Source organism: Pseudophryne corroboree, chromosome 1 (assembly GCF_028390025.1).
Source record: "Pseudophryne corroboree isolate aPseCor3 chromosome 1, aPseCor3.hap2, whole genome shotgun sequence".
NCBI classification, from domain to species: domain Eukaryota; kingdom Metazoa; phylum Chordata; class Amphibia; order Anura; family Myobatrachidae; genus Pseudophryne; species Pseudophryne corroboree.
Genome location: NC_086444.1, coordinates 283414015 through 283427557, shown reverse-complemented (window position 1 = coordinate 283427557; position 13543 = coordinate 283414015). Strand labels below are relative to the sequence as shown.

Genomic DNA, 13543 nt, shown 5'->3' with positions numbered 1-13543 from the left:
ATAACCCTTATGTAAGCAATAACTATATACAAGCATTGCAGAAGAAGTCCGCACTTGGGACGGGCGCCCAGCATCCACTACGGACTACGAGAAATAGATTTACCGGTAAGTAAAATCTTATTTTCTCTAACGTCCTAGTGGATGCTGGGAACTCCGTAAGGACCATGGGGATTATACCAAAGCTCCCAAACGGGCGGGAGAGTGCGGATGACTCTGCAGCACCGAATGAGCAAACACAAGGTCCTCCTCAGCCAGGGTATCAAACTTGTAGAACTTTGCAAAAAAGTGTTTGAACCCGACCAAGTAGCTGCTCGGCAAAGCTGTAATGCCGAGACCCCTCGGGCAGCCGCCCAAGAAGCGCCCACCTTCCTTGTGGAATGGGCTTTTACTGATTTTGGCAGCGGCAATCAAGCCGCAGAATGAGCCTGCTGAATCGTGTTACAGATCCAGCGAGCAATAGTTTGCTTTGAAGCAGGAGCACCCAGCTTGTTGGGTGCATACAGGATAAACAGCGACTCAGTTTTCCTGACTCTAACCGTTCTGGCTACATAAACCTTCAAAGCCCTGACCACATCTAGTAACCCGGAATCCTCCAAGTCAGTAGTAGCCACAGGCACCACAATAGGTTGGTTCATATGAAAAGATGACACCACTTTTGGTAGAAATTGCAGACGGATCCGCCATTCCACCCTGGTCATATGGAAAACCAGATAGGGGCTTTTATGTGACAAAGCCGCTAATTCTGACACACGCCTAGCTGAAGCCAAGGCTAATAGCATGACCACCTTCCACGTTAGAAATTTTAACTCCACGGTTTTAAGTGGCTCAAACCAGTGTGACTTCAGGAAACTCAACACCACGTTAAGATCCCAAGGTGCCACTGGAGGCACAAAAGGGGGCTGAATATGCAGCACTCCCTTTACAAACGTCTGAACTTCAGGAAGAGAAGCCAGTTCTTTTTGAAAGAAAATGGATAGGGCCGAAATCTGGACCTTAATGGAACCCAATTTTAGGCCCAAAGTCACTCCCGACTGTATGAAGTGAAGGAAACGGCCCAGCTGGAATTCCTCCGTAGGGGCATTCCTGGCCTCACACCAAGCAACATATCTTCGCCAAATACGGTGATAATGTTTAGCCGTCACGTCCTTCCTAGCCTTTATCAGCATAGGCATAACCTCATCTGGAATGCCTTTTTCTGCTAGGATCCGGTGTTCAACCGCCATGCCGTCAAACGCAGCCGCGGTAAGTCTTGGAACAGACAGGGCCCCTGTTGCAACAAGTCCTGTCTTAGAGGACCATGGGTCCTCTGTGAGCATTTCTTGCAGCTCTGGATACCAAGTCCTTCTGGGCCAATCCGGAACAATGAGTATTGTGCTCACTCCTCTTCTTCTTATGATTCTCAGCACCTTGGGTATGAGAGGAAGAGGAGGAAATACATAGACCAACTGGAACACCCACGGTGTCACTAGTGCGTCTACAGCTATCGCCTGAGGGTCTCTTGACCTGGCGCAAAACCTCTGTAGCTTTTTGTTGAGGCGGGATGCCATCATGTCTACTTGTGGCAGTTCCCACCGACTTGCAATCTGCGTGAAGACTTCTTGATGAAGTCCGCACTCTCCCGGATGGAGGTCGTGCCTGCTGAGGAAGTTTGCTTCCCAGTTGTCCACTCCCGGAATGAACACTGCTGACAGTGCACGTACGTGATTCTCCGCCCAGCTTAGAATTCTGGTGGCTTCCGCCATCGCCACCCTGCTCCTTGTGCCGCCTTGGCGGTTTACATGAGCCACTGCGGTGATGTTGTCTGACTGAATCAGCACAGATCGGTCGCGAATCAGGGTCTCCGCTTGACGTAGGGCGTTGTATATTGCCCTTAGTTCCAGGATGTTGATGTGAAGGCAAGTCTCCTGACTTGACCACAGACCTTGGAAATTTCTTCCCCGTGTGACTGCTCCCCACCCTCGGAGGCTTGCGTCCGTGGTCACCAGGACCCAGTCCTGAATGCCGAATCTGCGGCCCTCGAGAAGGTGAGCACTCTGCAGCCACCACAGGAGAGACCCCCTGGCCCTGGGGGATAGGGTGATCAGCCGATGCATTTGTAGAAGTGATCTGGACCACTTGTCCAACAGATCCCATTGAAAGGTCCTCGCATGGAACCTGCCGAAGGGAATGGCCACGTATGATGCCACCATCTTTCCCAGGACTCGCGTGCAGTGATGCACCGACACCTGATTTTAGTTTTAATAGGTCTCTGACCAGTGTCATGAGCTCCTGAGCCTTCTCCATCGGGAGATAAACCCTCTTCTGGCTTGTGTCCAGAATCATGCCCAGGAAGGGCAGACGAGTCGTAGGAATCAACTGCGACTTTGGAATATTTAGAATCCAGCCGTGCTGTTGTAACACTTCCCGAGAGCGTGCCACGCTGATCAGCAACTACTCTCTGGACCTCACCTTTATGAGGAGATCGTCCAAGTATGGGATAATTGTGACTCCTTGCCGTCGCAGGAGCACCATCAATTCCGCCCTTACCTTGGTAAATATTCTCGGTGGAGAGACCAAACGGCAACGTCGGGAATTGGTAATGACAATCCTGTACCACAAATCTGAGGTACTCCTGATGAGGTGGATAAATGGGGACATGAAGGTAAGCATCCTTTATGTCCAGAGACACCATAAAATCCCCCCCTTCCAGGCTTGCTATGACCGCTCTGAGCGATTCCATCTTGAACTTGAACCTTTTCAGGTATATGTTCAGGGATTTTAAATTCAATATGGGTCTGACCGAACCGTCCGGTTTCGGTACCACAAACATGGTCGTATAGTAACCCCTTCCCTGTTGAAGGAGGGGAACCCTTTACCACCACCTGCTGAAGATACAATTTGTGAATTGCAGCTAACACTATTTCCCTCTCAAAGGGGGAAGCTGGCAGGGCCGATTTGAGGTAACGGTGAGGGGGTATCTCTTCGAATTCCAGCTTGTATCCCTGAGACACAATCTCTATAGCCCAAGGATCCACCTGGGAGTGAACCCACTTGTGGCTGAAATTTCGGAGACGCGCCCCCACCGGGCCTAGCTCCGCCTGTGGAGCCCCAGCGTCATGCGGTGGATTTAGTGGAAGCCGGAGAGGACTTCTGTTCCTGGGAACTAGCTGTATTGTGCAGCTTCTTTCCTCTACCCCTGCCTCTGGCAAGAAAGGACGCACCTCGGACTTTCTTGCCTTTTTGTGATCGAAAGGACTGCATTTGGTAATACGGTGCTTTCTTAGGTTGTGAGGGAACATATGGCAAAAAATTTTACTTTCCAGGCGTAGCTGTGGAGACCAGGTCCGAGACACCCTCCCCAAACAACTCCTCACCCTTGTAAGGTAAAACCTCCATGTGCCTTTTTGAGTCAGCATCTCATGTCCATTGCAGAGTCCACAGGACCCTTCTGGCAGAAATCGACATTGCATTTATTCTAGAGCCCAGTAGGCAAATGTCTCTTTGAGCATCTCTCATATATAGGACAGCGTCTTTTATATGCCCCAGGGTCAGTAATATAGTATCCTTGTCCAAGGTATCAAGTTCCTCAGATAAGGTATCTGTCCATGCTGCTACAGCACTACACATCCAGGCCAACGCATATCGCCGGCCTTAGTAAGGTACCTGAATGTGTATAAATGGACTTCAGGATACCCTCCTGCTTTCTATCCGCAGCATCTTTTAGGGTGGCCGTATCCTGTGACGGCAGGGCTACCCTCTTGGATAAGCGTGTTAAAGCTTTGTCTACCCTAGGGGAGGATTCCCAGCGTAACCTGTCCGTTGGTGGGAAAGGATACGCCATAAGCATCCGTTTGGAAATCTGCAGTTTTCTATCTGGAGATTCCCAAGCCTTTTCACCTAACTCATTTAACTCATGTGAAGGGGGAAAGGTCACCTCTTGCCTTTTTTCCCCATACATATAAACCCTCTTGTCAGGGACTGGGGTTTCCTCTGTGATGTGTAACACATCTTTCATTGCTATAATCATGTAACGGATGGCTTTAGCCATTTTAGGATGTAACTTTGCATCATCGCCATCGACACTGGAGTCAGAATCCGTGTTGATATCTGTGTCAACAATTTGGGATAGTGGGCGTTTCTGAGACCCTGACGGCCTATGCGACATAGGATCAGGCATGGGCTGAGACCCCGGCTGTCCCAAGGCTTCAGCTTTATCCAACCTTTTATGCAAGGAAGTAACATTATCATTTAAAACCTTCCACATATCCATCCAATCGGGTGTCGGCGCGGACCCCACATTAATTTGTTCCCGCTCTGTTTCCACATAGCCTTCCTCGTCAAACATGCCGACACAAGCGTACCGACACACCACACACACAGGGGATGCTCTATTTAAAGACAGTTCCCCCACAAGGCCTTTTGGAGAGACAGAGAGTATGCCAGCACACACCCCAGCGCTATATGTCCCAGGAATCACACAGTAACTTAGTGTTAAACCCAGTAGCTGCTGTATATACTGTTTTTGCGCCAAATTTATGTGCCCCCCCTCTCTTTTTACCCTCTTCTACCGTGATTCTGCAGGGGAGAGCCTGGGGAGCTTCCTCTCAGCGGAGCTGTGGAGAGAAAATGGCGCTGGTGAGTGCTGAGGAAGAAGCCCTGCCCCCCCAGCGGCGGGCTTATGTCCCGCGTTTCTGTGTAAAAATATGGCGGGGGCCCATGCATATATACAGTGCCCAACTGTATATATGCCCACTTTTGCCAAGAGGTCTCTAATTGCTGCCCAGGGCGCCCCCCCCTGCGCCCTGCACCCTACAGTGACCGGAGTATGTGGGTTTAGTGTGGGAGCAATGGCACACAGCTGCAGTGCTGTGCGCTACCTCATATGAAGACAGGAGTCTTCTGCCGCCGATTTCGAAGTCTTCTTGCTTCTGTCACCGGCTTTTGTCTTCCGGCACTGCGAGGGGGACGGCGGCGCGGCTCCGGGATCGGACGACAAAGGGTGCGATCCTGTGTACGATCCCTCTGGAGTTAATGGTGTCCAGTAGCCTAAGAAGCAGGACCTATCTTCTCTCCCCTCAGTCCCACGTAGCAGAGAGTCTGTTGCCAGCAGATCTCTCTGAAAATAAAAAAAACCTAACAAAATACTTTCTTTTTAGCAAGCTCACTAAGTAGCACCCAGCTCGTCCGGGCACATATTCAAACTGAGGTCTGGAGGAGGGACATAGAGGGAGGAGCCAGAGCACACCAGTATCCAAATTCTTTCTTAAAGTGCCCTGTCTCCTGCGAAGCCCGTCTATTCCCTGTCAAAGTCAGAAAAATATCTCTATGCACACTACCATATTTTGCACCTCACACAGGTCCGTGCTGCGCATGCGTACGCTCTCCCGTACGTGCGCATACTCACAGTCGCGGGCACCCGCAGGCGCACGGTATGCGTATTTACGGTAGAGTTTATGTGATCGTAGCGTGCGACTCAATCATTACATATTTTCACTATATAATGTATTTTTTAGATCATGGTCCCTTTGATAGATTCTGAAAGTTTGGTTAATATAGAATGTTCATGAACAGAGAAATCCCTCTTTGTTTGATACGAAGGGTCAGACAGGAGTAATACAGTGGTGTTTAGTATCCATCGGAAGAATATTTAATTAGAAATATTCCGGTGTTGGTTTGAAGCAGATCAATCGCTCGTGCGAATAGTTATGGACATAAGAAGTTTATGAACATTTACTTTATTTGCACTTTATTACCCATGCGGCGGGAAACCCAGTTTCCCTCCCACCTGAGCTGTTGGAAATAGTCACAGCCCACCTGTATGAATCAACCTATGACCTTTTGTTATAATGCGAGGAGGAATTCCTGTGTCCAATGAACAATGAGATTGTAGGGACCATTGAATTGCATTGTGTGTGGGGCATAAATAGAAAGGCCGATCACATCCAGCTCTTACTCTTCAACGGTTATCATTGCTGAAAATCGGGAGCTGGATGTCCAGAGGCGCATGCGATCGTTTCCTTTGTGCGTAAGTTTTTCTCCGTAATCATACTGTTTCTCTCTTGTTATTATGGGCCATATCTTTCTCTCTCTTCTCTTTCTCTCATTTTTCTCTTAAACTTAATTGTATTGTATTTACTGTGTAGTTACCTGGTTAGTCTATGTTATATTGTAGTGTATGATTTGTATTTGTATTAATTCTTTTGCAAGTATATCATTCAAAATATATATATATTAGGCGTTGGACCCTAAGCCCAGGTATCTGTGTATTTCTTATAGAGTTAAGTATTCTCAGAGCGTCGGTGACGCTCAAACTGCTTTTAAGCTAGTAAGGTTATACTGTGTTACATTTACACCATATCACTACACAAAGGGTTTACTGCATAATACACTGTTTATGGTTTAGATATAAAGGTTTTACATTGTGAGCATATGCGCCGCTGGTGATCTCCTCGTGGTCTCGAGCGGTCGCATCGCTATAGCGAATCATTACGGTATTCGGCAGCCAATAGCGTGCCTGCCAGTGATCTCTTGGCCGTGAGCGAACGTAAACGCTTGAGCGTCTCGACCACGGCTAAGCGATTGTTACGCAACGTGCGTACCCTTACGGTACTTCATACGTAGTTAGCGTACAGTGTTCTTAGACCTCATTAAGGGTATTATATACGATAAATATTTAGCTTTATCAATTGCGGGCTCGTCCTGTCCTTCACATATCTACACTAGGTAATTTCAGCAGACATTATCCAGCAGCAAAGGGCGGGAGATCATATTCCTCGTAGTGCTGTTTGGATAAGCGTCTGCTTCTCTTAGTAAAGGGTGCTGAAGGAATCCGGGAACCGGAGGTAAGAACAAAACAATAGTGTTTTTTTTAAAACTGTTTATTTTTTTTTCTGTCTTGCGTACACACGCACGCACATATATATCTGCATTTCTTTTTCATTTGTGTATTTTCGTATATCACTCTTCTGTTTGCCAGTTCTATAGTTGATAAACGTGCTTAGAGAGATTTGTCACTATTTCATAGTTTAAGAGTAAAGGTAATATAGTTAAAGTATAGACAAACACACAGCTGTGCCTGAGAGACAAGGCGAAGTCAGTGTGGTGCGTGGTAGATGATAAAGGATCATCTACATTGATAAACGTATAAATTGTGTTACGGTGGATCTTTGCTTTGCGTACACGTGTCTCTAACAAAAGACTGAGACTTGCGTACGCAATCCAAGGGCCGACGCACGCAGCGTATATTACGCAACGGAGCATACGGGTACGCCCACGTAACTCAAATCACAAGTTTTTTTTCTCTCAACGCGATAAGTAGCGCCACGCGGTAAATAACGCCAGGCGATAAATCGCACAAATTTATTTTAAATTCGAAATTTAAATTAATAGATCCTTCTCCTAATTTGTAACACATCTGGTCTAAAGAGAAATTTCTGCGCAGAAATAGAAACAAAAGTGTACATGTGGTGAGTGAGTGTGGTGTATACAATTTTACAGGTTGAACCACAAGAAAAGTCGAGTTCTCGTGAGGTACATGCGTGTAAGTGACGTACATGGTGGCTAGGGAGGCATCCCTGGTTAAAACATACAATTTGAGCATTAGAGTGTAGCAGACCAGGAGGTCATACTGTAACAGACCAGGAGGTCATAGCAGACCAACAGGTTCAGGTACAGCAGACAAGGAAGTCCGCTATACAGTCCACAGGCACAACACCAAGAAAGGGTTGGTGCAACACCCATATAGGCCATACAAGCTCTTGCTGAAGGAATTCGCAGCCGCAATTTTCGATTCCACTGGTCGCTCCGTACATAAGATTAGTTGCTTATGTGCTGAACGATTGTACCGCACGTAATTGTGTACATTAGTAAACCTGACCGGTACTATTTGTGTACGAAGGTCATAAACGCTATTTGTACATTCTAACGTGATTTGTGTAATTTTTTTTATTTTAAGGGAAGTTCGCTGCTCACTCAGGAACTATCTAGCAACCAATAGTTACTGGAAAGAGTAAGTGTTCTTCGGAGCACCCTCACAGGTTCCAGTAAATAGAGGTTCAGGTCGCAGGGGCCCTAGGTCGAGTACGCCAGCACCATATCGGTGTGATCAGGTCGTATTGGTCGGCGTGGGCGAGTGAGTGGGGTACTCGGTAAACCGCCACCGTCAGCCTATTTTGGACATTTGGTTTGCGTAAGGGTTGGCTGGATAAAGCAACACTTTCGAACTATGGGGGCCACTTCTTCAGGTAGGGGGCGATCAACCTCGGTTCGGGTTGATTCAGTGAACCGACCAATTGGGTCGGCAAGGTATGTAATGTGTGAGAAATACGGAAGTCACACAGAAGCTTTATGTGATGAATGGGAGAGAATGACAGTACATGACGGGGAGAAATTCCCAAGAGTAGGTAGCTTAAGCTCAGAAGTGTTAACGAATTTAAGGAGAAGGATATGTCTCATTAAATCAGCAAAGAGACGAATAAAGCATTATGATTATTTGCAGTTGTGGCAACAGGAGGGTGACATACAGAGAGGATTGGCTCAGGCGGCGGTATCTGGCTCAATCAGAAAACTGATAGCCACGGCCCCACCGCCACCATATATATCGGGAGAGAAATTGGTTGCGGAGAATGACGCACTAAGGTGTAACACACAAACACTTAGCAACTGTGTAAATGTTAAAGATAATGTTAACCAATTAACCAATGCAAGTATTAACCCGTGCAAGTTGTACCCTGTTTTGAACTTTCCTCAGGAGTGTGATCAAGAAGACGAATCGGCAACAATTTCAGCGCTCTCTCTAGCAGCCACCATAGCAGAGACCACAGTAGGCACAGCTCCACCCACGAGATTAGTAACAAGGGCCCCTAGCGGAGGGATAGGTGAGGTCGTATCTACAGGTAAGTACGGCACCATACACTATGCTGAAGCCATTTCACCACAGGCTGTAGAACCCACACAGAGTGATGTTGTTAGAGTTAATCCTGTTAGGGTAATAGCTGTTCCAAATGGGAAAACTGACACATCAGGAGTCACCCCTATGAGGAACATTGCCATGTATAGCCCATTTTCCAGAATGGAATTAAGGACCATAGTGTCTGAATTCCCTGACCCTAGAAAAGACTTAGTTGCCAGTCAAAAATACATCAGAGACTTAGGTAACACTGTAGAGCCCAACAATAAAGACTGGCAGATATTGCTGAGAGCATGTTTACCCTCCAATGTTGACGCAACTCAATTTTTAGCTGATTGCGGATTAGATCAGGATGTACCTCTTACAGATGTGTACAACAAAGATAATGTAAAAAGAATAAACTTACAGTTAAAAGAGTATTTCCCAGCGGTAGTCAGATGGAACAAGATATTCTCCATTAAACAGAAGGAGTCAGAGACAGCTGCAGAGTATTTTCACAGAGCATTATCAGAAATGGCAAAATACACAGGCATAGAGGACATTAAAACAAACATAAACCATCGAGAAGTATCGGTACGGATGGATGGTTTAAAAGAATCATTAAAGACTAGGGTACAGACCACACAACCATGTTGGCGAGGTCTGTCTGTGGCTACTTTGAGAGAGGCTGCTATTGATCACGATAGGAACATCACCAGACACAGGGAACAACAAAGTGATAAGTTAATGGCAGTAAGTATACAGGCCCTGACCACAAAACAGCCTGTGTTAACATCACCAAACTCTGTGGGTAAGTCAAATGTGGTAACATGTTATTTTTGTCACAGACAGGGACACTTTGCACGAGACTGTAGATCGAGAAATGTACAAAAATCTTATCAACCCCCTAGACAACGACACGACACACGACATTGGGAGCAAGGTCCGCAGAAACGGAGTTATGAGCCACATGCAGGGGAAACAAAAAGATACCCCCCAAACAGAGATTGGCAAACCTCTGGTAGTTCCCAGCTAACTCCCTCACAAGTAGTTGCTGCCAGCGGGATTCAGGGAGGTCACCATACCCAATAGGGGTGTGGCCATACCTGTAATCTGCAGCCAGTAAAATTGATTGCAAGCCTTGGAAGTGAACCAGAAATTGCAATCAATGTAGCTGGTAAATCATTGAACTTTCTTGTAGACACAGGGGCGGCCAAATCAGTGATAAATTCGACAGTGGGCATGAGGACCACTGGTAGGACAATTCCAGCCGTAGGAGTAACAGGAGTAGTCCAGCATTACCCTGTTAGCAAACCAGCAGAGATTACAATAGGGCCTTTACATACCAAGCATTCCTTTTTGCTGGCTGCATCGGCACCGACCAATCTCCTGGGAAGAGACTTACTGTGTAAAATGGGGTGCGTCATTTATTGTACTCCTGAAGGTGTATTCTTGGACATACCCGAGAATCACGCTCAGGAAGTACGAGACATGTTAGACTCCCCGTCAAAATTAATGTCACATACCACTATGACAAATAGGACTCCCTCCCAAGTAGAAGAAATGACATCTCAGATACCAGAGTCACTTTGGACAAAAGATGGACAGGACACTGGATTAATGGCAAACGTAGCTCCGGTAGTTGTACAAGTAAAAGATGGTAGGATAGCTCCAAAAATCCCACAGTACCCTCTGAAGCCAGAGGTGGAGTTAGGAGTGTATCCCGTAATAGAGCGCTTGCTACAACAGGGCATTCTGGTAAGAACGTCCAGCACTGCTAATAGTCCCATCTTCCCTGTGAAAAAGAGTGGGGGGAGGGGTTACAGGCTAGTGCAGGATCTAAGGGGGATTAACAAAATAGTTGAGAGCCAGTTCCCCGTAGTGCCAAATCCAGCTGTCATCCTAATGCAAATCCCTCCCACTGCGAAATTTTTCACTGTTATTGACCTCTGTTCCGCTTTCTTTTCGGTACCTCTGCACCCTGACAGTCAATATTTGTTTGCATTCGCATACAGAGGAGTCCAATACACATGGACTCGATTACCACAAGGATTCATAGATAGCCCAAGTATATTTTCTCAGGCTTTGCATGATTGTTTACAGTCTTTCCAACCAGTGAGTGGATCAGTATTAATACAGTACGTGGATGATCTACTACTGTGTTCTGATTCATTGGAAGCATCCCTGAAGGATACGAAACAGCTCCTGTTTCATCTTTCAGACACAGGACACAAGGTTTCCAAAGACAAGTTGCAATTATGCCAAACTAAGGTAAAATATTTGGGACACTGTTTAACACAAGGACTGAGACACCTGACCGCTGATAGAATTCAAGCAATTAGAGACATGACTCTGCCACAAACCCAGCAACAGATCAGAACATTTTTAGGAATGTGTGGGTATTGCCGTAATTGGATCCCAGGGTTTTCCATTTTAGCGTTACCTTTGCAGGAAATGGTCTCCTCAAACAAACCTGATCGGATTTCGCATACAGACGAGTCTGAGGCAGCATTTGAGAGACTTAAACAGTGCCTAACGCAGGCACCAGCATTAGGTATGCCGGACTATGGGAAACCCTTTGAACTATACGGAACAGAAAGTGCTGGTTGCGCGGCAGGCGTACTAACCCAAAAGCACGGTGATGCCAGCAGGCCGGTAGCATATTACAGCGCTCAGCTAGATACGGTAGCGCGATCCCTCCCCACATGCTTGCGAAGCGTTGCTGCGATAGCATTGCTAGTAACGAAAAGCGAAGACGTCGTGCTAGGTCACAACCTCACAATTCATACACCACATGCAGTGTCAGCCTTTTTAAATTCTGCCCAAACCAGACACGTCTCATCAGCGCGGTTTACAAGATGGGAATTGGCACTAATGGCCCCCGTAAACATCACCATAAGGAGATGCAGTGCATTAAATCCTGCAACATATCTCCCAGGTGTGCCTGGACAGGCACAAAGGGTGGAGGATGAGAGTGGTGGGGAAGGAGGATTTTTATACAAAGGAAGACACTCATGATTGTATGGAATATTTGACCCAAAATTTTACCGCAAGGCCTGACATCAGTGACAACCCACTGGAAGATGTAGAACTTACGTTCTACACGGACGGTAGTTGTCATAGACAGTCAGACTCGGGAGACTTGTGTACTGGATACGCAGTCGTAGATGACCAAGGCACCATAGAAGCGGAACCGCTAGGCCCACCTCACTCAGCCCAGGTTGCTGAACTGGTCGCCCTAACCAGAGCATGTGAATTGGCTAAGGGAAAATCAGCCAATATCTACACCGATTCTAGATACGCATTCGGGGTAGTCCATGATTTCGGAGCCCTATGGCGCCTCAGAAATTTCATGACGGCAGCTGGTACACCGGTAGCGCATGCAGCTCACATAAAAAGGCTTCTAACAGCGATACAGGAACCCGACAGAGTGGCTGTTATCAAATGTAAAGCACATACATATAGCCAAGACCCAGTATCGCTTGGTAACAGCCGAGCAGACGAAGCTGCTAAATTAGCAGCTGCTACCCCCAGACAGACAGACACCACACAACTGATGGTATTTAATACCATCAACACACAGAAGTTGTGTGAGATGCAAAATTTGTGTTCCACACAGGAAAAGGCAGTCTGGAAGGCAAAGGGATATGGCCAGGAGTCCTCAGGACTCTGGACGGATGGACATGGTAAACCAGTGGCCCCCAGAGCATATCTTCCGTGTTTGGCTGAAGCAGCTCACGGGCTGACTCATCTAGGCAAGGAAGGGATGTGCAAGTTGGTAAGAGCATATTGGTGCGCCCCAGGATTCTCCTCTCATGCGAGTAAAAGAGCCATGTCATGCCTTACCTGTTTGAGAAAGAATATTGGAAAGGCAATACCTACAGAACCATCCCATATCCCACCTGCCGGCGGCCCTTTTCAGGTAATACAGATTGACTTTATTCAATTACCCCCTTGTCGAAATTTGAAATATGTACTTGTTTGTATAGATGTTTTCTCAAATTGGGTCGAAGCATTTCCGGCGGCCACAAATACCGCTATGTTTACTGCTAAGAAAATTGTGCAGGAATTTGTATGTAGATATGGTATCCCTAGAATTATCGAAAGTGATAGGGGTACCCATTTTACAGGTGATGTCTTTCAAGGAATGTGTAAATTGATGGGAATTGATAGCAAGCTGCACACTCCATACCGTCCACAGGCGAGTGCGAAAGTGGAAAGAGTGAACAGCACTATTAAAAATAAAGTGAGTAAAGTGATGGCAGAGACAGGATTGACATGGCCAGAAGCTTTACCCATTGTACTGTACAGCATCAGAACCACTCCCAGGTCCCCTCTTAATCTGTCTCCCTTTGAAATCTTGCTTGGTCGACAACCGCATGTCATGATTAACCCTCAGGATGATTTGAAGTGTAACAATGAAGTGACTGTAAAATACTTGATTAACATGAGTAAACAGTTAAGGAATCAAAATGATAATCTGAAGTTAGTGATTCCTGATTTACCAGATAGTAATTGTCATGACATTGAACCTGGGGATTATGTAATGATACGGAATTTTCTACGCTCAGGTTGCCTTATTGACAGATGGGAAGGACCATACCAGGTCTTATTGACTAGCACTACAGCATTGAAGGTTGCTGAGAGAGAGACTTGGGTTCATTCGTCCCACTGTAA

The 13543-nt window shown here is 46.6% G+C and overlaps 1 protein-coding gene across 2 annotated transcripts in view; it reads right to left on the bottom strand.

Annotated features, from left to right (window-relative positions):
* The window catches only part of TAOK3 (TAO kinase 3), a 498025-nt gene that overhangs the window by 397355 nt on the left and 87127 nt on the right, over positions 1-13543 (bottom strand). The gene's annotated exons all lie outside the window — the stretch shown is intronic.